Source organism: Arvicanthis niloticus, chromosome 4, assembly GCF_011762505.2.
Source record: "Arvicanthis niloticus isolate mArvNil1 chromosome 4, mArvNil1.pat.X, whole genome shotgun sequence".
Classification (NCBI taxonomy): domain Eukaryota; kingdom Metazoa; phylum Chordata; class Mammalia; order Rodentia; family Muridae; genus Arvicanthis; species Arvicanthis niloticus.
This window is the reverse complement of record NC_047661.1, coordinates 72421579-72443942: the sequence shown is the minus strand read 5'-3', so window position 1 is coordinate 72443942 and position 22364 is coordinate 72421579. Positions and strand designations below refer to the sequence as shown.

The following is a 22364-nucleotide window of genomic DNA, read 5'->3' as shown; positions in this document are numbered from 1 at the left end:
CTCAGCTGTCCAGAGAGACCAGTTTGGGTAAAGTTTGAGTTCTGGATCATAAATTCCCAAGGAGAGAAATATCAAAGAACAAAGAGCACAAAAATCACTAGCTTTCTGCAAAACCAAGAATAAGGATTCAAAAGGTTCATTCTCCAAGATCTCCTCCTCTCCCATCAGTATTGGCTTCTCCCTGAAGACCAGCTCACCCTCTGCTGCAAGGTGGGCATAGTAGGAGACTTCTTTTGCATGCCTGGAAAGAACATGACACCTGCAATCATGGATCCTTGGCACATACTGTCAGATGACCTAAGGAAGTTGTGGGAGAAATCTCTCTTCACAGACTGTTGCCTGTTGGTGGCTGGCCGTGAATTCAGGGTTCACAAGGCCATCCTAGCAGCTCGCTCTCCAGTTTTCAGAGTCATGTTTGAACATGAAATGAATGAAAGCCTAACAAATCAAGTTGTGATCCATGACCTGGATCGCCAGGTCTTCAAGGAGATGATGGACTTTATCTACACTGGGAAGGCACCACACCTCCATAGCCACTCCATGGCCACTGGTGTGCTGGCAGCTGCTGACAAGTATGGCCTAGAGGGCTTGATGGTGATGTGTGAGGATGCCCTCTGCAGGAACCTCTCTGTGGAGAATGCTGCACACACTCTCATCCTGGCTGACCTCCACAGCAGAGAGGAGCTGAAGGCTCAGACCCTGGATTTCATTTCAGTCCATGCTTCTGAGGTCTCTGAGACCTCAGGGTGGAAGTCAATGATAGAGTCACACCCCCTCTTGGTGGCTGAAGCATTCCACTCCCTGGTTTCTGCACAGTATCCTGGCTTCTGCTCCTGGCTTCTGCACCGTATTTTCTTTTTTTTTTTCTTTTTTTCTTTTTTTGTTTTTGTCTTTGTTTTTGTTTTTCAAGACGGTTTCTCTGTGTAGTTCTGTCTGTCCTGGAACTCACTCTGTAGACCAGGCTGGCCTCGAACTCAGAAATCCTCCTGCCTCTGCCTCCCAAGTGCTGGGATTAAAGTCATGTGCCACCACCGCTGCACAGTATTTTCTTGAAGCCCTCACTCAAATGCCTAAAATGATTTTAGGGGCTAGACAGATATGACCAACACTTTTCTTCCAGCAGCAACAGTTGGTGTTATAACCAAAGACTTCTGGTTAGAGTATACTATTGCTGCAGCATTTACACTGAATCTGGGAAAAGGCAGCATGGTGGATCAGGATTTAAAACACCTGTAATATATTAAAATGGCAGATTTTGGAAGGGTAGCACAGGAGTCTAGGACACTCTACCTGACATCTACCCTGTTGATGGTCTTGTTTGGTTTTTGTCTGATGACTTGAAAGCTGGGATTCAATTTAGGAGCTGGCCCTAAACACAGTCCAACTGGGTTTCTTTGGAGAAACCTGTATGCATTGAACTGAACAGAACAGATGACCAGGGCCTAGAGCAAAGAAGATATTGATCATGAATGTTTATTCACCAGAGAAAGAAAAGACAATGAAGACTTTCTTTTTAAGACTCAGTTCGTAGGAACTTACCTGTAACTGGTGATTCAGAGGATCTGAGTCCCTTCTCTGCTCTCCATGACCACAAAAAAAAAAAAACTGTTCATGAAACCTTAACTATTGGGTTGTAGTATGTGTCTCAGACCAGTTGTTGGATTAAAGTTTGTCCTGAGTCTGCCCTGCTGAGAGCCTAGGCCACTTGGGGAGACAGAGGCTTGGAAAGTTTGACTGCACTCTGTCCATGCTGGCATCCTGCTGGCATGGGGCTATGGAAAGCCTCAGGACCCCACTCTGGGGGTGAGAAGTGCAGTTTGAAATCTGAGGGGAGCCAGAGCTAGCTTGTCTGGTTCTCAGTCTCTTCGGCACCCAAGTTGGGCTATGGGAGCTGTGGAAGTTCCAAGAACAAAGAAGGGGCCAAGGTCTGGATTGGCACTGGGACAAAGGGGAGAGAAAAGGAGAGATGCTCCAGCTTTGTGCCATGGGGATTACGAGTTCATGGATTGGTTTCGGCAGCTTGCTTGGCTTGCTTGGCTTGCTTGGCTTGCTTGGTTTGCTTGGGTTGGTGGTTTCTGTGGCTAGGAAAGCAGAGAGGTCTTCTGTGGGAGATTAGAAGGAAGCTCTATAGATGAAGGCCTGCTCCACTGCTCCCCACAGTGGATCCTCAATGAAAGAGAAATGGCCCATGATTTTAAGTTGTTTATTGTCATGGTGGAAAGTAAATGATAAACCATACCCCAGTTTTCTCAGGGCAAGCCTAAGGTTAAATACCTTTTGCAGAAAGGGTCTGGGAAGGAATGCTTAATTGACTAGATCCATCTAGACTTTAGGTACCTCATTAATATGAAGATCTGCCTTGAGGCTCCTTGGCTTGTAGTCATGCCCTCTACATGTGGAGGGGATAGTAGGTGTGTTGCCCTACATGACCAAAGGACAAAAATCGAGAGCTGTGGCACCATGTCAGGAGACTGTAGTATGGGGATGTGACAAATGCCTACCATCCCTTGCAGGGAACTGTGCGGGGTCACCTGCTGGGTCACTGGGGTTTCAAACCTAGCTCAACCAGAAAGCAGGCTGCCTTTTAGGGTCCTATATTAACCTAGTAAAATAGCATATGAATAAAACTTTTGGAATCAGTCTATGGATTCCAGAGATGGTTATGTTCAGAAAAGTTCCTTGTTCAAAGACTTTGCACACACAGGAGAGTTTTTAACCACCTGTAACTAGTGATCCAGAGGATCCGAGGCCCTCCTCTGGTCTACATAACCACAAACAGCTCTGTAGACAAAACCTGATCCTAATAAAATATAATGAAAAAAACTTTTCAAATCAGTCTGTGGTTTCCAGGGATGCTTATGTTCAGAGTAGTCTCGTGTAGTCTAATCAGCCAAGTTCAGCTGTGGGTGTTTGTGCAGACCCTTCACTATCCTTCTAGTATTAGAAACCCTTGGGTTTTCTTCTTGGAATTAAATGTTGGAAATGAGAACTCCAGCCTCATGCTCTTATGACAACTGAGAAGAATATGCCAAAGTGGAGTCTACACCTTCTGGGAGAGAAGTGTTTGTGGGTCAAGGCATAAAAAATCTTTAAGGTATTTTGATATTAGTAGGGATTGATTCTTTACAGATTCATACTCCTTAGGCCAGTGGTTTGATAACTTCCTAATGCTGTGCCCCCATAATACAGTTCTCCATATTGTGGTCAACAAATCATTAAATTACTCTGTGGCTACTTCATAACTGTAATGTTGCTACGATTAGGAATCCTACTGTAAATACCTGATATAGAAGATATCTTGTATTTAATGCCTATGAAAGGGTCATAGGCTGCCAAAGAGAATAGGAACCAACAGGATGAGAACCATTACTCCACACCATGCTGCCAGGACACCAGGTAGACTGTTGACAGATCTTATCTTCCTTCAGTTCTTGCAGACCCAATCACACAATCAAAACCTCACCTTTGTAGCACACTACCTGTGGGAGCCTTCACTGCCCATTCTTCACATGTCCTGTAGATCACATAGTTTTTCCCCTTCTAACACCACTCTTCTGAAACTTTGCTCTGTCTTGGCCCCCAAGCCAGGCTTGCACACCCACTGAAACAAGTGCTTCTCCTTGTATGGTAACAGAAGCCTAAATGCAGATCCACACCTTTCTCTCTTACTCCCCTCCACTTACTATTTCCCCATTCTCATTTTCAGCACTGCAGCACCAACCCCAGTGGATCACAGAGAAATTCTCCCCCAATCTTCCTACACCCAATTCATTCCATCATTTCAGCCTGCAGGAATTCACTAAGAACACCCCAAAAGAAAAGGGCTGGGAAACAGTTAAGGAGACTGAAGAATTCATCATTCCCTCCTCCTGTCAACTTCAATCCCCTGGTGTCATCTGTAGAGCTATATGATACCACCAGCTGTAGCCTTCCTTTCTGCCTCCCTACATCTCCTCTGAGTCCCACAGACCATCCCTTTTTAACCTCCCTTCCCCTAACTCCAGCATGCACTCACTGAAAATTCACTGACCAATCCTGACAGGGAAGCATGGAAGCTGCCTGTAGATCTTCCCCTCTCCTTCAGTTCTTGTAGAACCACACCTACCAGTCTAATCCCCAACTCTATAGCAAACATTTGGGGTAACCTATGTTCACTCTCCCCCAGTCCCAAGCAGACAAAGTAAGCAGATTCTGGTATAATGTCCTCCCTCCTGTGAACCCCTTCAGAATTCTAACATCCCCATTCCTTAATGTCAGCTCCCAATACCCAGAAACATTGAACCACAAGTGGCCAAAATTATTAGGTCCAAAGGAAAGTTCCTGCCTGACAGCAGTGATGGCTGTTCTCAATTGTCAACTTGACAATATCTGGAATAATCTACAATTCAGAATTTGTAAACCTCTTGTAAAAATGTAAAGAGAGGTTTATGTCCAGGACTAGTAGTACAGGCCTTTAATCACAGCATTCAGGAAACAGACACACACAGATCTCTGAATTCAACGTCAGTTTACAGCCAAGTCAGCCAAGCCTAGGAAGTGAAAGTGTAATAGAACAAAGGCAGCATGTTCTAGTCCCATAAAGCAGCAGCCATGGGCAGCTTGGGCCACCTGGCTTTAGGCTAGAGTGCCTTCCAGCACCAAGCTTGCTTGCACGATGACGTGCTTCCCACCATGGTGATAATGGACTAATCCTCCAAAATGGCAAAGCAGCTCCAGCTAAATGTATAAGTGTTGCTTTGGTCATGTCTCTTCCCAGCCATAAAACTGTAACTAAGACAACATACAGCAATTACACTCTTCAAAAATCCAGAGAGGAAACCAAAAACAAGGAACAGAACTGCTACTCAACACACAGAAATGTAGAAACTAAAATCTAAATCTTTAATCATTGCAAGACTGGAATCTTAGATGCTAGCCTAAACAATAGAACTGATAACATCCAGGGCATTATGTCTACCCTATAGTCCAGATTTAAAAAAAAAAAAAAGCTGTCCCTAAATATTCTAACATGGCTGAAGCATAAAACAATCTCTATAAAGGTCATAGAGGTCATTAAGGTGAGAATGAAGAAATCCTCAGACAGATCTTTGAAAACAAACAAATAGTGTGAGGAAAGAAAGAAATCAATTAAACAAAACCAGGAAAAGAAAACAGTGGAGGGAAAAGAATAAAAAAGTTTAAGGCCTGAAAATGGAAATAGAATCCATAAACAAAATAAGCACTGAGGGAATTCTGAAAATGAGGAATTTAAAATTTCCATACAAAGAATGAATGAAGTAACAGTTGGTTCTTTGAGAAAAATTAACAAGCTCAAAGAAATCCTGTCCCAAACTAATAAAAGTGCAGACAGAATATACAAATTAACCTAATTAGAAATAAAAGGTGAAATGTTAATAACAGACACAGAAAATCTAGTGACTCACATGGACACACTTTTAAAACGACTGCTTCACCACATTGTAAAATCTAAAACAACTTGATAGCTTTATTAATAGGTTTCACATCTCAAGGCCAAATCATGGCAAGATAGTCAATTAAACAGACATAACTCCTAGTCAAATAGAAGCAGTCAATAAAAGGCACCTCACTTGCCACCCCTTCCATTCACGATCCCCCAACCCCTCTTTCTACTTTGTTGCTGTTACAAGCCTCCTGTTCAGGGGGATATTCCATGCTGGACCAGAGTTCAACAAGGGCAGGCCATGAGAATTGCAGGGAGGCCACCTTGTCACAGACATATTCTGCTCTCTCAGTGATCCTTCATTGCAGGACTACCCCTAATCCCTCTTCCCTTCTCTTCACTGATCCAGTTCCCAACATAAATCAAGACCCCCCTGGCTGGCCCTCTTCACCAGACCCTGTCCACCTTCACTTTGGAGCTGCAATGTTGCAGTTTCCTTAGGCACAATATGGCTATTGCACACCTTCTTGACCTCTCCTGCCTTTCTTTCAGAGTTGCCTGTCATCCTCCATCTCCCCTAGGTCCTTATGAGTTTTGTGACTCCCTGTGCTTCTCTGACCCTTTCTTGTGAATGACATCACACTCCTAAAGATTGTTTTTTTTTTTTTTTCATCCTTGTCTTCTGGCCTCCACAAAAACCCTGGTACCAGATGCCCCCAGTCTCTCCTTGGGATTAGCCAGACTAAGCCCCTAACTCCCACTGAATAAGGTGAAATCACACTGAAAATCTTGTGTCTTCCTCCAGTCTAACCTGTGTCCTGGAGTCTCCCATGACTATGGGGTACAGCCCAATCTTCCTCCAGCCCCTTCTTTCATCCACAGGAAATGTGTTGTCCATGCTGTCTAACTCCTTCTAGGGATGTCTTTTAGAAAATCTCCAGGTTCTTCAGCTTGCCCATGACCTGAGTGATCCTAGATGTGTTCACTTTTGCAATAGAATTTGAACACAATACTCCTTAAATAATCAATCCAAAGGGTCACCTATTGACACTCTAGATCCTAATATTATTAGGGACTTTTGCAAATGCTACATGTGATCAGGGAAATGGTAAGGTATTCCCTATTTCCTATTATTCCCTTCTCTACTCCAAGCCCTGTTTGATTTTGTTTGTTCTTCTCCTGCCCAGGCCACTACAAACACACACACACACACACACACACACACACACACACACACACACACACACAGACACTGTATAAAGTGTCCTGGTTTTTTTCAGTTACTTGATGTATCTGTAAGTTCATTTCAAAGTAGAAGCTGGGAAGTGGACCTAGGAGGATGGGGGGAAAGCAAATTAGAGCCCCTCAGCATTCACACATGCTGCACACATTTTTCCCCAGGCTGGTGCCTATCTCAGCTCTCTCCTACACTATCTTCAATTTCTAGAGCTCAAAATTTTCCATTTTCTAAGCACTCTCTTTTCTCATCTTATTGTATTCAGTTCACAGGGATTCAGGTATCTTCTAATTATGAGTGTCATTCAACTATTGTTTGTGCTGTTCTACTTCAATTAAGAGATGGCTCTGGAGTTTGATATATATATATATATATATATATATATATATATATATAGTGTGTGTGTGTAAGTATGTGTGTGTTTGTGTATCTCAGAAAATTGAATATGAAAAAGCCAAGTGAACTATGTAAAAAATGATACTGTCTAGTTTCCTGTCAACTTGAATCAAGCTAGAGTCATCAGAAAGAAAGGTGCCTCAGTTGAGGAAATGCCTTTATGAGATCCAGCTATAAGGCATTTTCTCAATTAGTGATCAATGTGAGAGGGCCCATTGCATCATTGGTGGTAGGACTGGTGAGCCTGGGTTCTATAGAAAAGTAGATAGAATGAGCCATGTAGAAGCAAGCAGTAAGCACCATCCCTCCATGGCCACTTCATCAGCTTCTGCCTCTAGGTTCCATATCTCTTTGAATTCCTGTCCTAAATTCCTCCAATGATGGATTATAATCTGGAATTATAAGACAAATAAAACCTATCCTTCCCAAGTTGATTTTGGGTCATAGAGATTTACCTCAAAATTAGCAATCCTAAACCAATAGGTACATGTCTAAATGGAGGAATGATTTTGAATCAAACATCAGAGGCCTTCTAGAGCATTATCTGTTGGCAAAGGGTTATCATCCCTATCCTCTGTTGATTTGAATTTAGTAGTCCAATGCCAGTCTTTGCCCCACCTTCTGCATATTCCAGAAGGCTGAGGTCTTTTCTTTGGGATATTTCTAGGAAAACAAACAAAACAACAACAAAATCATTGTTTCTAGGAATGCCTTGCCTACAATCCATGTTCAAATGACCTTGCTTACCACAATTAAAATATCTGTCGTTTCGACTTTTTGTAATACATTTAAAAACGAATTCTATCAAATTAGCTTCATAAACATGAGATCCAACATCAGCTGTATCTCTAATCCATTCTTCTACTGGTGTTCATCTTGCCTTTAAATATCTAATCCCACTTTTGGATTCTGAATTAGCATTTTCAAAGCCAAAGATTTAATCACTATTTTTTGACTCCTGGATCTAATACTATTCTATTTACAGCTAAAGTCAATGTTTGCAAAATCAGTAAAGGTTTTTTTGGTGGCTATGTACAATTTTAGTAAATATCACAGAGCTCTTTCCTGACTCATCAATTTTGTCCCAAGCATATAAAGCAGCTAAACTACACATTCTGACTTTCTATTTCTCAGAACTAGAAATGTCTGAAACAAGTCAATTTCAGGAAAAACCACCCCCATGTTTAGCCAATCAGGACCTGCCAGAAGCTGCCCACCACCACCCAGTCTAAGTCAAGCATAAGCTCAAAATAGTAAATCAGCAATGATTCCAAAGGACCACAAAACTTCCCAGAAAATTGACATCCATAGTCACTCCTAGCTCTGAAGACAGAGCCAGCCAATCAAGGGAAGTCAACATTTCCCTACAGTAAGAGGCTTTAAATTCACCCTGTAAAACACACACCTCTATTTTCTTCCCTACATATGACAGTCCCCTGCATGATGGAAAGCCCACATACACAAGGAAACTGAACAATGCTCTACTCAATGATAATTTGGTCAAGGAAGAAATTTAAAAAAAAAGAAATTAGAGATGTTTTCTAATTTAATGGAAATGAAGGCTCTGAAGAAAGAAATTGAAGTTCTCAGAAGATGGAAAGATCTCCTATGCTCATGGATTGGCTGGATTAATATAGTAAAAATGGCCGTCTTGCCAAAAGCAATCTACAGATTCAATACAATCACCATCAAAATTCCAACTCAAGGATGATTTGGGGTTGGCATTCATTCTACAGCCAAGAAAAAAGCCAGGTTCAGGACTAAGTGTTTTAGTTAGGAGAGATGACAGAGGTTCTGGTTTGTCAACACAATGATGGACTGGGTATTAGGACTATATTGTACCTCACTGGTACAAATTGGTATAATTATGTTCTAATTGTATTTTTAGAGAAAACTTTTATTTTAACAGGAAGGGTGATATGTAGGAGGAGCTAAGGTGAGAGGAAGAGAAGGAGTAAGGAGAGGAGGAGAAGAAAGAGAGGAGAAGCTAGGTGATGAGAGAGAGAAGGGGGGGGGGGGAATGGAGGCAGGTGCTCACATGTTTCCACCAGTCAAAGATAGTTGATATATCTCGATTGGGTATTGGGTTACACTTCTGATTGAGCATTACCAAACTTATAAAGCCTTTGATTAACATTTAAAAATATATATAATAACAAAAAGGAAAAGGGTGCATGGGATAGGGGTTTTCTAGGGAGGGGAATTGGGGAAAGGGGATGGCATCTGAAACATAAATAAAATATCCAATAAAAAATTCCAACTCTATTCTTCATAGAGATGAAAAGATAAATTTGCAAATTCATTTGGAATAACAAAAAACCCAGGATAGCCAAAACTATTCTCAACAATAAAAGAACTTCTGCGGGAATCACCATCCCTGTCCTCAAGCTGTACCACAGAGCAATAGTGGTAAAAAAAAAAAAAATAAAATAAAACTTCACGGTGAGGTAACCCAGTCACAAAAGGACAGACATAATATGCAGTCACTGATAAGTGGATATTAGCTCAAAAGCTCCCAGTACCCAAAACGCAACTCACAGGCCACATGACATGAAGTTCATGAAGAAGGAAGACTAAAGTGTGGGTGCTTTATTCCTTCTTTGAAGGAGTAACAAAATACTCATGGGAGCAAATATGGAGACAAAGTGTAGAACAGAAACTGAAGGAGTATCCATCCCATGTGCAGTCAAGAATAGCAGACACTGTCGTGGATGCCAGGAAGAGCATGCTGACAAGAGCCTGATATAGCAGTCTCCTTAGAGGTCTGCTAAAGCCTGACATATACAGAGGCAGATGCTCACAGCTAACCATTGAACTAATCAAGGGGTTCCCAATGGAGGAGTTAGAAGACTGAAGGAGCTGAAAGGGTTTGTGGCCCCATGAGGAGAGCAACAATGCCAACCAAGCAGAGCTCCCAGGGTCTAAACCACCAGCCTGGAAGCACATAGCCAGAGACCCATGGCTCCAGCTGTCTATGTAGGGGAGGATGGCATTGTTGGGCACAGGTGAAAGAGGAGGTCCTTGGTCACATGAAGGCTGGATGCCCCAGTGTGGGGGAATTTGAGGGTGGAAAGGTAGGAGTGGGTAGGTGCATAGGAGCACACCCTCACTGAAGCAGGAGGAGGGGGGATGTTCTAGGGGGGGGGTCTGTGGGGTGAAATGGAGAAAGGGGATAACATCTGAAATATAAATAAATACCCGATTTAAAAAAGAGAAATTCTCAGACATTTCAATTTTTCTCAATTGTGAATTCTCTATTTACATATTGGCTCTTTTATTATAAAGTTTCTGGGTTTTTTTATTATACATACATATTCAGATGTCAACCCTCCATTAGATGTGGTAATAATAATTAAAAAATCTTTTTCCATTTTGTAGGCTACTGCTTTGTGCAAACCACAGAAGCTTTACAGAAGCTTTTCAGTTTCATGAGACCCTATGTATTAGTTGTTGATTTTAGTGACTACACTGTCTTGTCAGTGTTCTGCTCTGGAAGTTGTCTCCTTTGACATGAGTTCAAGCTTATTCCTCACTTTCTCTTCTGTAACGTTCATGGTACCTGGTTTTACCTCAGGTCTTTGATCCATTTGGAGTTGAATTTTGTGCAGGGTGATATATATGGATATATTTTCATTTTCTACATTTAGTCATTCAGTTTCACCAACTTCATTTGTTGAAGAGGTTGTCTGTTTTGCATTGTGTAGTTTGGGCTTTTTTTTCCTTAGCAAAAAATTAGTTTTTTATATGGTTGTTGGTGTCTGTCTGGATATTGAATTTGATAACACTGATCATTGGGTCTGTTTTTATGATAATGCCATATTGTTTCTGTTACTACAGCTATATATCTTGAGATCTGGAATGGTGAGAGTTTCTGCAGTTCTCTTACTGTTCAGGTTTGGTTTCACTCCCTTGGTTTTTCTTGTGTTTTCTTTTGAAGGTGACATTTGTCCTTTCAACATATTTGAAGAGTTACATTGGATTTTGGTGGAAATTGCATAGAATTTGTAGACTGCTTGTGGTAGGATGACAGTTTTTTGCTATGTTAATCCTAAAAGATGGGAGATCTTTCTGTTTTCTGAGATCTTCAGTTTGTTTCTTCAAACACTTGAAGCTCTTATCATATGAGACTTTCACTTGTTTGGTCAGAGTTAGCACAAGGTATTCTATATTGCCTGAGGCTATTGTGAAAGTTGTTGTATTCCTCATTTCTTTCTCAGCCTGTTTGTCCTTTCTATATAGATGGGCTGCTGAGTTTGTTTGTAGTTACTCTTGTTTTCAGCTACTTTGCTGAAAGTGTTTCTCAACTGTAGGAGTTCTCTGGTGGAATTTTATGGTCACCTATGTTTTCTATCATATCATCTGCAAATAACATTTTGACTTCTTCCTTTTCAATTTGTGTCCCCTTGGTCTCCTTCACTTTTCTTAGAGCTCTACATAAGACTTCAAGTATTGTATTAAATAGGTAGGGAGGAAGTCCACAATCTTGTCTTCATCCTAATTTTACTGGAATTGTTTTGATTTTCTCAACATTTAAGTTGATACTGTCTATGGTTATGTTCTAAACTGTGTTCTTTATATTTAGCTACATCCCTTGTATCCCTAATCTCTCCAGGACTTGTGATATCAAGGGTTGCTGGATGTTGTCAGTCTTTTCTACAGTAATAAGATTACCCTGCGGTTATTTCTTTCAGTTTATTTATATGGTCGATTGCATGTATTGATTTTTGTCTACAGAACCATCCCTGCATCAATGGGATGAATTGACTTTATTCTAGTAAATGACCTTCTTGATGTGGTCTTGGATTTGGCTTGCAAATACTCTATTGATTGTTTTTACATCTGTGTTCATAAAGGAAATAGGTCTGTAATCCTCTTGCTTTACTGAGTCTTTGTGTGATTTTTGGTATCAGGGTAAGAGTGGCCCTCTACAATGTATTGAGAAGTATTTCCTCTATTTTGATTTTGTGGAATAATTTAAGAAATGTTGATGTTAACTCTTTTTTGACATTGTGGTAGAATTCTGTGTTAAAGTCATCTTACCATGAGAATTTTTTCCCTTGTAGAGGAGTGATTTTAATGGTAGGTTCTATTTGACTAGAGGGTATGAGTCTCTTTAATGGCTTATCTGACCTTGATTTGATTGTGGTATGTGGGACCTATTGAGGAAATTATCCATTTCTTTTAGAGATCTCAATTTAATGGAGTACAGGTTTTTAAATATGTCCTTAGGATTCTCTAGATTGCTTTGGTGTCTGTTGTTCTTTCCAGTTTTTTGTTTGCTTGCTTGTTTGTTTGTTTCTAATTTGTTTAATCTGTATCTACACTCTCCAACTATTATTTAATTTATATAAGGGTTTGCTGATCGTACTGATTTTCTCAAAGAAACAACTCATTGTTTTACTGACCCTTTGTATTGTTTCTTTCTTTCTGCTTTATTGATTTCAGCCTTGAGTTTGATTATTTCTTTTTGTCTATGCCTTTGGGTGTAGGCAGTTCTTTGTTTTCTTTGGGAGGATGGATTTTTGTAAGGTAGAAGTGTCAAAGACACCACTAATACAGGGCTCACAGAATCAACTAATTTAACCTAGTCCCATGGAGGATCACAGTGCCTAAACAGACAATCAGGGACCCTAAATGGGTTGAGACTCTAGGCCCAGTGTGTGTGTGTGTGTGTGTGTGTGTGTGTGTGTGTGTGTGTTATGGTTGAGGATTCTGCAAGGAAGCCAGTCATAAAGACTGTGAATGTCTTCATTCACAAGGACTCCACAGAATGGCTTTAAGCTCAATAGCCCTCAGTTGGGACCAGGGGATGTTTATACTTAACCTGTGTGGGAGAAGAAGCTTACCAATTTGCTGGTGTTTGGATGGATAGGTCTAGGAAATGATCTGTTGGCTGGAAAGTTGATGTGACAGCAGGAGATGTTAACATGTGAGTTTTAAATTCTGAGTTGTAACACCAATGTTGTGTTTTATAAGAAGAAATACAGGATATGTTTGTTAAAGCCAGGTATGGAAAAGGTGGGAATGTTGCCCTGGTGGGCCCATGCTGAGGCATCCCTTCCCACTGAGGTACCAGCCATATGACAGGTTTAGTATAGAACAAAGTTTATTGAGAGCATGGAAAGGAGAGTAGAGTAGTGATGAGAAGAAAGGCAGAGAAAGAAAAGAGGTGAAGGGATTTAGGGGAGCCTGGATTTTTTTCTCTTAAACCAATATTGGCATCTAGACAGAAAATTTTAGAGAGACACAAGTTTTCAACATCATAGAAGATGCAATTTTGGAGAAATTAATACTTGAATCTAAAAAGTATTTCTAATTGTATCCTATAAGGTTAAGAGTAAATAATTTCTAGTTCTTTTCAGGTTCCAGTTTTACATCCAAAGTACCTCAACCAGAAATGTTAGGGCACCTGGAACCCAAGAGCTGGGACTGCACACAGAACAGAGATCATGACTTCTGCTACAAATGGATCATTAGCAACTTCTCTTTTTTGTTGAGGGAATGGGGGAATGTATTACAAGCCCAGTGTTCTCATCAGAGGCCAATGATGAAGTGGTATGGTGTTTGAGAGTACATCCAAACAGGGTTGATGAAGAAAGGAAGGGTTACCTGACACTTTACATGATGTTGCTCAGCTGTGAAAAGACCAATTTTGGCAAAGTTTCACTTTTGTATCTTAAATGCCAATGGGGGAAAAAGCAATAAATCAAAGAGCCCAGGTGTCTGTAGTTTACTGCCCTACCAAGCCTTTGGATTCAAAAAGTTCATCCATCGAGATTTCCTTTTGTCTCAAACCCATTCACTATTACTGGACGACAGACTTACCCTCCTCTGCAATGTGAGAGTGCAAAAAGATTCCTTAAGCATTTCTGGACAGGACACAAGACCTGCAATCAATATTCCAAGGAGCACATTGGCAGATGACCTAGGGGAGCTGTGGGAGAATTCCCTCTTCACAGACTGCTGCCTGTTGGTAGGTGGCCAAGAATTCAGGGCTCACAAGGCCATCCTAGCAGCTCGCTCTCCAGTTTTCAGAGCCATGTTTGAACATGAAATGAACGAAAGCCTAAGGTACTACACTGAGATCCATGACCTGGATCCCCAAGTCTTCGAGGAAATGATGGGCTTCATTTACACTGAGTTGGCTCCACACCTCCACAGCCACTCCATGGCCACTGGTGTGCTGGCAGCTGCTGACAAGTATGGCCTGGAGGGTTTGAAGGTCATGTGTGAGGATGCCCTCTGCAGGAATCTCTCTGTGGAGAATGCTGCACACACTCTCATCCTGGCTGACCTCCATAGCACAGAGCAGCTCAAGACTCAGGTCCTGAATTTCATTTCAGTTCATGCTTCTGAGGTCTCTGAGACCTCAGGGTGGAAATCAATGGTGGAGTCACATCCCCACTAGGTGGCTGGAGTATTCAACTTCCTAGCTTCTGCAAAGAGTGTTCTCTGGTTCTCCCTCTCAAACAACTTAAGTGGTCCTTAAGACATGTTCACATAGGACCTGTCTTCCAACAGCAACAACCAGGGTGGTTACCAACATCTTCTGGCTACACTACTGTATTGCTGGAGCATTTACAGTGAATCTGAGAGAATGCAACATGGTGACTCAGGATTTAAAACAGCTGTAATATGTTAAAAAGGCAGGTGGGGAAGGGCAGCTCAGGAGTTTGGGACACTCTACATCTATCCTGTTGATGGTTTTTTTTATTTTTATTTTATTTTTTTTTGTTTTGTCTGATGACTTGGAAACTGGGATGCAATGTAGGTGCTGGGCCTAAGCACAGCCCAACTGAGTTTCATCAGAGAAAAATGTCTGCATTGGACTGAGCAGAACAGATGACCAAGATGAGAGGAAATGAGAAATCAAATATCAATCTTTATTCATCAAAGAAGAAAAAAACAATGGAGACTTTCTTTAAAAGACTCAGTTTTGGGGAACTCAGCTGCAAAAGCAATCATAACATCAGCTGTAGCCTTCCTTTCTGCCTGCCTATATCTCCTGTGAGTCCCAAAGACAATTGCTTTTTAAGCTCCCTCTCCCTCAGTCCTTGTTGTTATTTTTGCCCCTACATCCAGCATGCACTCACTGATAACTCACCGACCAATCCTGACAGGGAAGCATGGAATCTGCCTCCTTCAGTTCTTGTAGATCTACACTTACCAGTATAATCCCCAAAACTATAGAAAATCTTCTGGGGTAATCATTTTTTCTCTGTCTCCCTCAATTCGAAGGAGACAAAATAAGCAGATTCTGATGGAATCTCCTCCATACTTTGAACCCCTTTAGACTTCTGACACATCCTACTTCCTAAGTGTCACCTACCTATACTCAGAATCTTGAACCACCAGTGGTCAAAACCATTAGGTCCAAGAAAAAGTTCCTGCTTGACACCAGTTACTGCTGTTTTCAATTGTCAACTTTACTATATGTAGAATGGACTACAATCCAGAATTTATAAAGATTTTATAAAATGTAAAGAGAGGATTAAGACAAGTCCTAGTTGTACAGGACTTTAACTCCAGCATTCAGGAAACAGAGGTATGCATATCTCTGAGTTCAAGGTAAGTTTACAGAACAAGTACAAAGCCAGACAAACCTAGGCAATGAAAGATGTAATAGAAGAGAGGGCATGTTTCAGTCCCAGCAAAGAGCAACATTGGGCAGCTTGGGCCATGTTGCTCTAGGATAGAGTCAACTTTTGACCAAGATGTAGAGCTGTTGGCTCTACAGCACCAAGCCTTCCTACATGATGGCATGCTTCCACCATGATGGTAATGGACTGAACATCCAAAATGGAAAGCCAGCCCCAACTGAATGTGTGCCTTTATAAAAGAAGCTTGGTCATGATGTCTCTGTGAAGACATCCATAAAACCCTAACTAAGACAACATACGGCAATCACACTCTTCAACAATCCAGAGAGGAAACAGAAGAGAAGGAATTCTTGTATTCCTGCCCATTGGGATAAAACTTGCCTTTAACAACATCAACATGTTGGTGGCCAAAATACACGGCTTGAAACTAGAAAAGAATCCCAACACAGATTTATTAATTTAACAGGATGGCTGTCAATGACAGGTAAGATTCTGCACAGAGTCTTACAGACCTCAGACAGAATTGCATTGCTTTTGAAAATGTGTTTTCTAAGATAGGTAAGAAAAGCATTTTTATCAGAACAACCTAAGATAGACTCAGTCTTGTTCATGAAATAAAAAAGAGGGGATGGTGAAACCTGCTGAGGCTACTTGAAGAAATTTGGCAAGCAGTTGTCACTGAGCTCTCTGGAAGTAGGCTCGGATAAGAATATTCACATTTGGGCTAATACAAAGCTCAAGGTGAACTCAACCTAGGAATGGGTGACATTCCTTTTATCTTGGTCATCCTGACAAGCCCCTAGAAGCAGTGACCAGGGGACTTTATTTATTGCCTTGTTTGTTCTCTTTGTGTATTGCCTTGTTTAATTTCTTTGTCTTTGATCTAAGAACTGACCCTATTCTTTGGATGTACCTAGAATGGTATAAAAAGTATACTGGGTAAAAATGAGCCTAATTAAGCTTCAGAACTGGCTGGAATCATGTTATAATATTGTCTAATTGTCTTTTTCTTTTCAATCTAAACTCCCTCTCCTGAGAACCTGTTGACTGACTGAGCTGGCTTGGTCAATCTTACATCTGTCAGAATGGCCAAGGTCAGTGACACAAGGGACAGCTCATGCTGGCAAGGATGTACACACAGGAGAACAGTTCTCCATTGCTAGTAGAAATGCAAAATTTTCAGCCACTATATAAATCACTATGGTGGTTCCTCAGAAAGATAGAAGTCAATTTACCTCAAGATCCACCAATACCACTGTTGGGCATATATACAAAGCATGCTTCTTTCTATCACAGGGACACTTGATCAACCATATTCATTACTGCTCTATTCATAATATTCATATTCATAATAACCAGAAATCCTTTTTACTATCCTTCAAAAGAAAAATAGATTAAAAATGTGGTACATTTACACAATGGAGTAAAAAGGACCAAAAGGCTGTAGTATCACATACTTGCAGGAGGACCATGTTCAAAAATCCCTGGACTCACAATCTTGGCTATTATCCAGGCCCAGATCCACTGTTTTGAGGTGGTGCACCCCAATATCTACTTCATCTATAAGCTGCTGTCGTGTATGGAAGAACCAGTCCTGCAAAACCAGTGGTCTTTATTGACTAGGGCTGGCCCTATACCTGCCTGCTGCCCCTCAGCCTAGAACAGCTTCAGCTGCACCCAGCAATTTTTTCCTGCTGGGTGAGAGATGGGGGAGGGAGAGGGAGAGGGAGAGAGGAAGAAAGAAAGCATAGAGCACTGGTAATATATGTAGGCTACAAGCACAAAGGTTGAGCCTACCGAGAAAGTCCCCCACCCCCACTCCAAGCCTCAGGAGGGCAGAGAGATGTACAACAGCTTTTAGCTTGCAAAGAACCTATCCCCTAAATCCCTGCTTAGCCACAGGATCTCCTTGACTCTGGGCATCAGCAGAGTATCTGAGAAGAATCTTAGGAATGGTCTTATATTTTGGTGTTTTAGAAACCTTGAACCAGACCAACAACTAGTTGCAATACATATTTTCATGTAAAAATATTTGGGATAGATAGATAGATAGATAGATAGATAGATAGATAGATAGATATAGAGAGATAGATACAGAGATAGACAGATACAGAGAGAGATATAGAAATATAGACATACTTTGTGGCACACTGCCACTATGACAGATATATATGGGATGGAGAGGTGGAAAAGATGGAAGAACATAGCAGTAACTTCATGGAGGACAGAGGCAGAACTGGAGATCGAATGGAAGACACAGTTGGGAAAGAAGGCTGTGGTGTGTGGAGGAGCATCTAATTACTGAGTAGGGCCAACAAGGTGGTTTATAGCAGCTTGGAGCTTGTACAGACTCAGCCCCCAAACATGCTGTCCAGCTGCACAATCACCCGAGCTTTGAGCAATGACAGGATGTCCAATATGAAGAAAGTTTCATTTTTGGATTGGACCTCCTCAAATGACTTCTATGGTCTCTCTGATGCCCTTGGAAGCCATATTGGTATATATGGCTGGCTGTTACAGGCCATGTCACATCCCAATGTTCTTACCACAATGTCCAGTGTTTAAGCTCTGTCCCCCTCAGGGATAGAGCCTCCTCATGGTTGCCTGCAGAAATGAGTCTCATTGTGACTGCCTCTGGATCAAGATATAGAACTCTCATCTCTTGGTCACTTTAAAACTTAGTAAAGCTTGTTTTGAAATTTGGCCTACAAGTGTGAAATTGGTTTGCTCTGGTGAATCTCAGGATTTACCAAGTATATCCCTGAGCATGGGCTTTATGGTTTTATAAGTTCAAGCGAGACTCATGATTTGTCTCTATTCTTAGTGCCTGCTGACCTTGATATACAACACACAGCTATATCTCCAGTACTATATCTGCTTGCATGCCACCCTGCTTCCTGTCATGATAAAAATAGACTAAAACTCTGAATCAGTAAGCAATCCCTAATTAAATGTTGTCATGTAAAGAGTTGCTGTAGTCATGGTGTCTCTTCACAGCAAAATAAAACTGAATAAAATGGTAACCAGGAACCTTAGACAACACAGTGACCAGGATTAAAACCAAATACTAATGGTCTTTAAAAAAATAGGAAATAAGAAAACTTTTTTTAACTTTAAAATATATACTTTTATTAGAAAGTTGATTTTTAACAATTTTTTTGTTACTTTTATTTTTTACAGTTCAGTCATTTTCTCAGTCCTGGTCAGCCCTCATACAGTTCCTCATCCCATTCCTCCTCCTTGTGTCTCCAGGAGGATGTCCCTACCACCTCCTGCCAGACCTCCCTACTCCCTGGGGCCTCAAGTCTCTCAAGAGTTAGGCACCTCTTCTCCCACTGAGGCCATACCATTCAGTCCTCTGCTGAATATGTGTCAGCGGCCTGGGACAGAGCTTCTAATATGTCTGGTTGTTGGCTTAGTGTCTGAGAGATCTCATGGGTCCCAGTTAGTTGAGACTGCTAGTTTTCCTATGGGGTGGACCTCTTCCTCAGTATCTTTGAGCATTTCCCTAATCCAGCCACAGAGGTCCCCAACTTCAGTTCAATGTTTGGGCATAAGTATTTGCATATGCCTCAGTCAGCAGCTTATTGGGCCACTAAGAGGAGCATCATGCTAGGCTCCTATCTGTAAGTGCACCGTAGATTCAGTAATAGTTTCAGGCCTTGGAGCCTCACTTTGAGTTGGAGCCCAAGTTGACTTTGTCATTGGACCACCTTTCTCTCAGTTCCTACTCCAGTTTAGTTCCACAGCTCTTTTAGACAGGGACAATTCTGTGTCAGAGTTTTGACTGTGGGATAGCAACAACAAATTCCCTCCACATGATGCCCTGTCTTCCACTGGAGTTGGACTCAACAAGTTCCATGTCTGCACTGTTGGGCATTTTATCTAAGGTCCCTCCCTTTGAGTCCTGAGAGTCTCTTACCTCCCAGGTCTCTGGCAACTTCTAGGTGTTCCCCCAACCTCCCAACTACAAAGGTTACATATTTCCATTCATTCTGCTGTCCCTCAGGTCTTCTATCCTGTCTCCCTCCTGCCCTATACCTGATCACATTTCTTCTTTCCCCTTTCCCTCTCCCCTCCCACATAGGTCCCTCCCTCCCTCTGACACCTATGATTGCATTTTCTCCCTCCCAACTGGGATTGAAACACCCTCACTTGGACTTTTTTACATGTTAACCTTCTTGACTTCTGTGGATTGTATCCTAAGTATTATGTATATTTTTGGCTAATATTCACTTGTTAGTGAGTACATGCCATGCATGTTCTTATAAGCAACTCCCTTACCATGTCTCAGACCTAAGGTATCTACTCTAAACCCTAAATTCTTTGCAATATGTCAATTCCTCAATCTCTTTCCTAACTTGTAAATAAACTAGACATAAATATGCTCTTTAAACCCAATTAATTTCACTTTCTTGTAGAGTCTACATTCCATTTCTATTCCTGTATATACTGAATTGCCCTAACTCCTGCTTTTACTTATGTTAATTTGTTTTCTCTAACATCTTTTTTATCCAATATGTTATGATCTTTTATTTTATTGTAACTTTCATTTCTATCCACTCATTTTAGTTTGTTGATTATTAGTGATTTTGAGTCCTTTTCTGCCCACATATTGAACATTAACTGCTTTCTATAGGAAACATATCCATATTTGGGACCCAATATAACTCATTTTATATTTTAAGTTTTTCCAAATTTAGTGGTAAATATAATTTAAGGTAAAAAGATGAGTGAGTGATTATGAGTTCATGCTCCTGTTACTTTGTATCTGTGTTAGTTCCTAGCTCCTACTGAGAGTTCACAACTGTCTAGAAATCCAGCTGTAGGAGGTGACAAGCCTTTGGCCCCTGGCACTCACACTAATATGTAACCATCTGAACAAACCCTTAATTAAAAACAGGATAAAACTTAAAATAAATTCTTTTTTCTTCTCTCATTGGAACTATGCTTTTCAATTTTTTAAATTATTTCTCTTGATTTATTTTGTAATGTTTTATGATATTTTACAGATAATGATATGTTTAAATCATTCTGTATTTAAAATTTGAATTCAAGTGATTAAATTTATTCAGAAGAAAAAATACACTGTAATCTAATTTTTTTGTTTTTGGCTTTTTATAATGGGTTTTTCTGTATATACCCTACCAGTCTTAGATCTGCCTCAATACACAAGAGTAACAGCCAATACACAGATATATGTTTCTCTGTCTTTTGACTCCTAAAATTAAAAGTACTTGCCACCACACCTAAAGAAAATAGCAAACTTGAGTAAACATATCTAATTTTTCCCCTTTTATTGAAATCAAAGAGGACACCTAATTTATTTGTAAAGAAAACACATTTAAACAGTTTTCTTTCAGTAAAGAGCTATATAAATATAATTATCATCATGAATGTATTTTTTTTTTATTTTTCTAGACAGGGTTTCTCTGTGTAGTCCTGGCTGTCCTGGAACTCACTTTGCAGACCAGGCTGGCCTAGAACTCAGAAATCCGCCTGCCTCTGCCTCCCAAGTGCTGGGATTAAAGGAGTGAGCCACCACCGCCCAGCATGAATGTATTATTTAAGCTAAATTCATGTAATGATTCAGAAAATTGGAAAGACTTTTACTTTAAGACACAGTTATACCACCTCTGGTAAAATACTCAAAAATGCTGCATCACACCACAAGGATACTTACTCAAATACATTCATAAATATTGTATTCATAATACTCAGAAGCTGAAAACAATCCAGATATCCCTCAACAAAAGGATGTAGAAAATGTGGTTCATTCACATAATGGAATACTATTCATTTATTAGTAATGAGGATATCATGAGTTTTGCAGGCAAATCAATAGAACTAGAAAATATCATCCTGAGTGAGGTAACTCAGACCTGCTTGGTCATCAGCTCTGTGTTTCAGAAACTTGGCTTACCAAAAGATATATGGTTGATTATGAATAGGCTCTTAGAGAATAGACCATACAAAATGTTCCCCATGATGACTGTTCCTTGGACCCTGTCACAAACTGAATAATGGGCTGGGACTTTCCACAGGTACTCTCCAATAGCCCTCCTTTACTCCCCCTGGGTTGTGGTTTTTGATTTAAATTTCTCTCTGTCTCCAAAGCCCCAGGATCAGACCCCATTGCCCCTACATGGGCTACAGGTCTTGACCTCAACATATTGATTGAAATATACCTCTGGCTGATTACATCAAGTTTGGTGTCTTGTGAGTTAATGAGTGGCAGTGAATTCCTGAGGCTTGTGTGAGGTCCTCCCTTCGTGGGGGCCTTACATTTTTGGTTCCTTAACCGGGAAACTGAGACCACCCTAAGCTCTAAGAACCCACTTGGAGGTATGATTTCTGTGGGTTTTTGGCCAATTTGTTGTCTATATTGTCTCAGTGAAAGATTTCTGTTTTTGTGGTTTCTGTGATTTGGGCCCATTCTCTTGTCTGTACTGTCTCAGTAAGCTGGTTTTGTGAAAGTACTTTCAGTTCTTTGCAGCTGTTTGCAGCCATTTCAGTCTCAAGAGGAGACGACTGGAGTGATTGGCAGATGTTCTAGGGAAATCACCAGCTGTAGCCCTGGGAGATGTCCCAAGAAAGGGCAGGAATTCTCAGGGACACCTGAGAGATTCCCATTTGGGTGTCAGAGAGGACACAGTGGTCCTCTTGTTAGGGAGGATGTGGAATCCCTCCTGGCTGGCAAGGGGTGCCAGGGAAGATGTGGAATCCTTCT

At 40.9% G+C, this 22364-nt stretch overlaps 1 pseudogene; it reads left to right on the top strand.

The window, feature by feature from the left end:
* Positions 1–411: 411 nt before the first annotated feature.
* On the top strand, positions 412–14621 carry LOC117707380 (TD and POZ domain-containing protein 4-like; annotated as a pseudogene).
* Positions 14622–22364: the final 7743 nt, after the last annotated feature.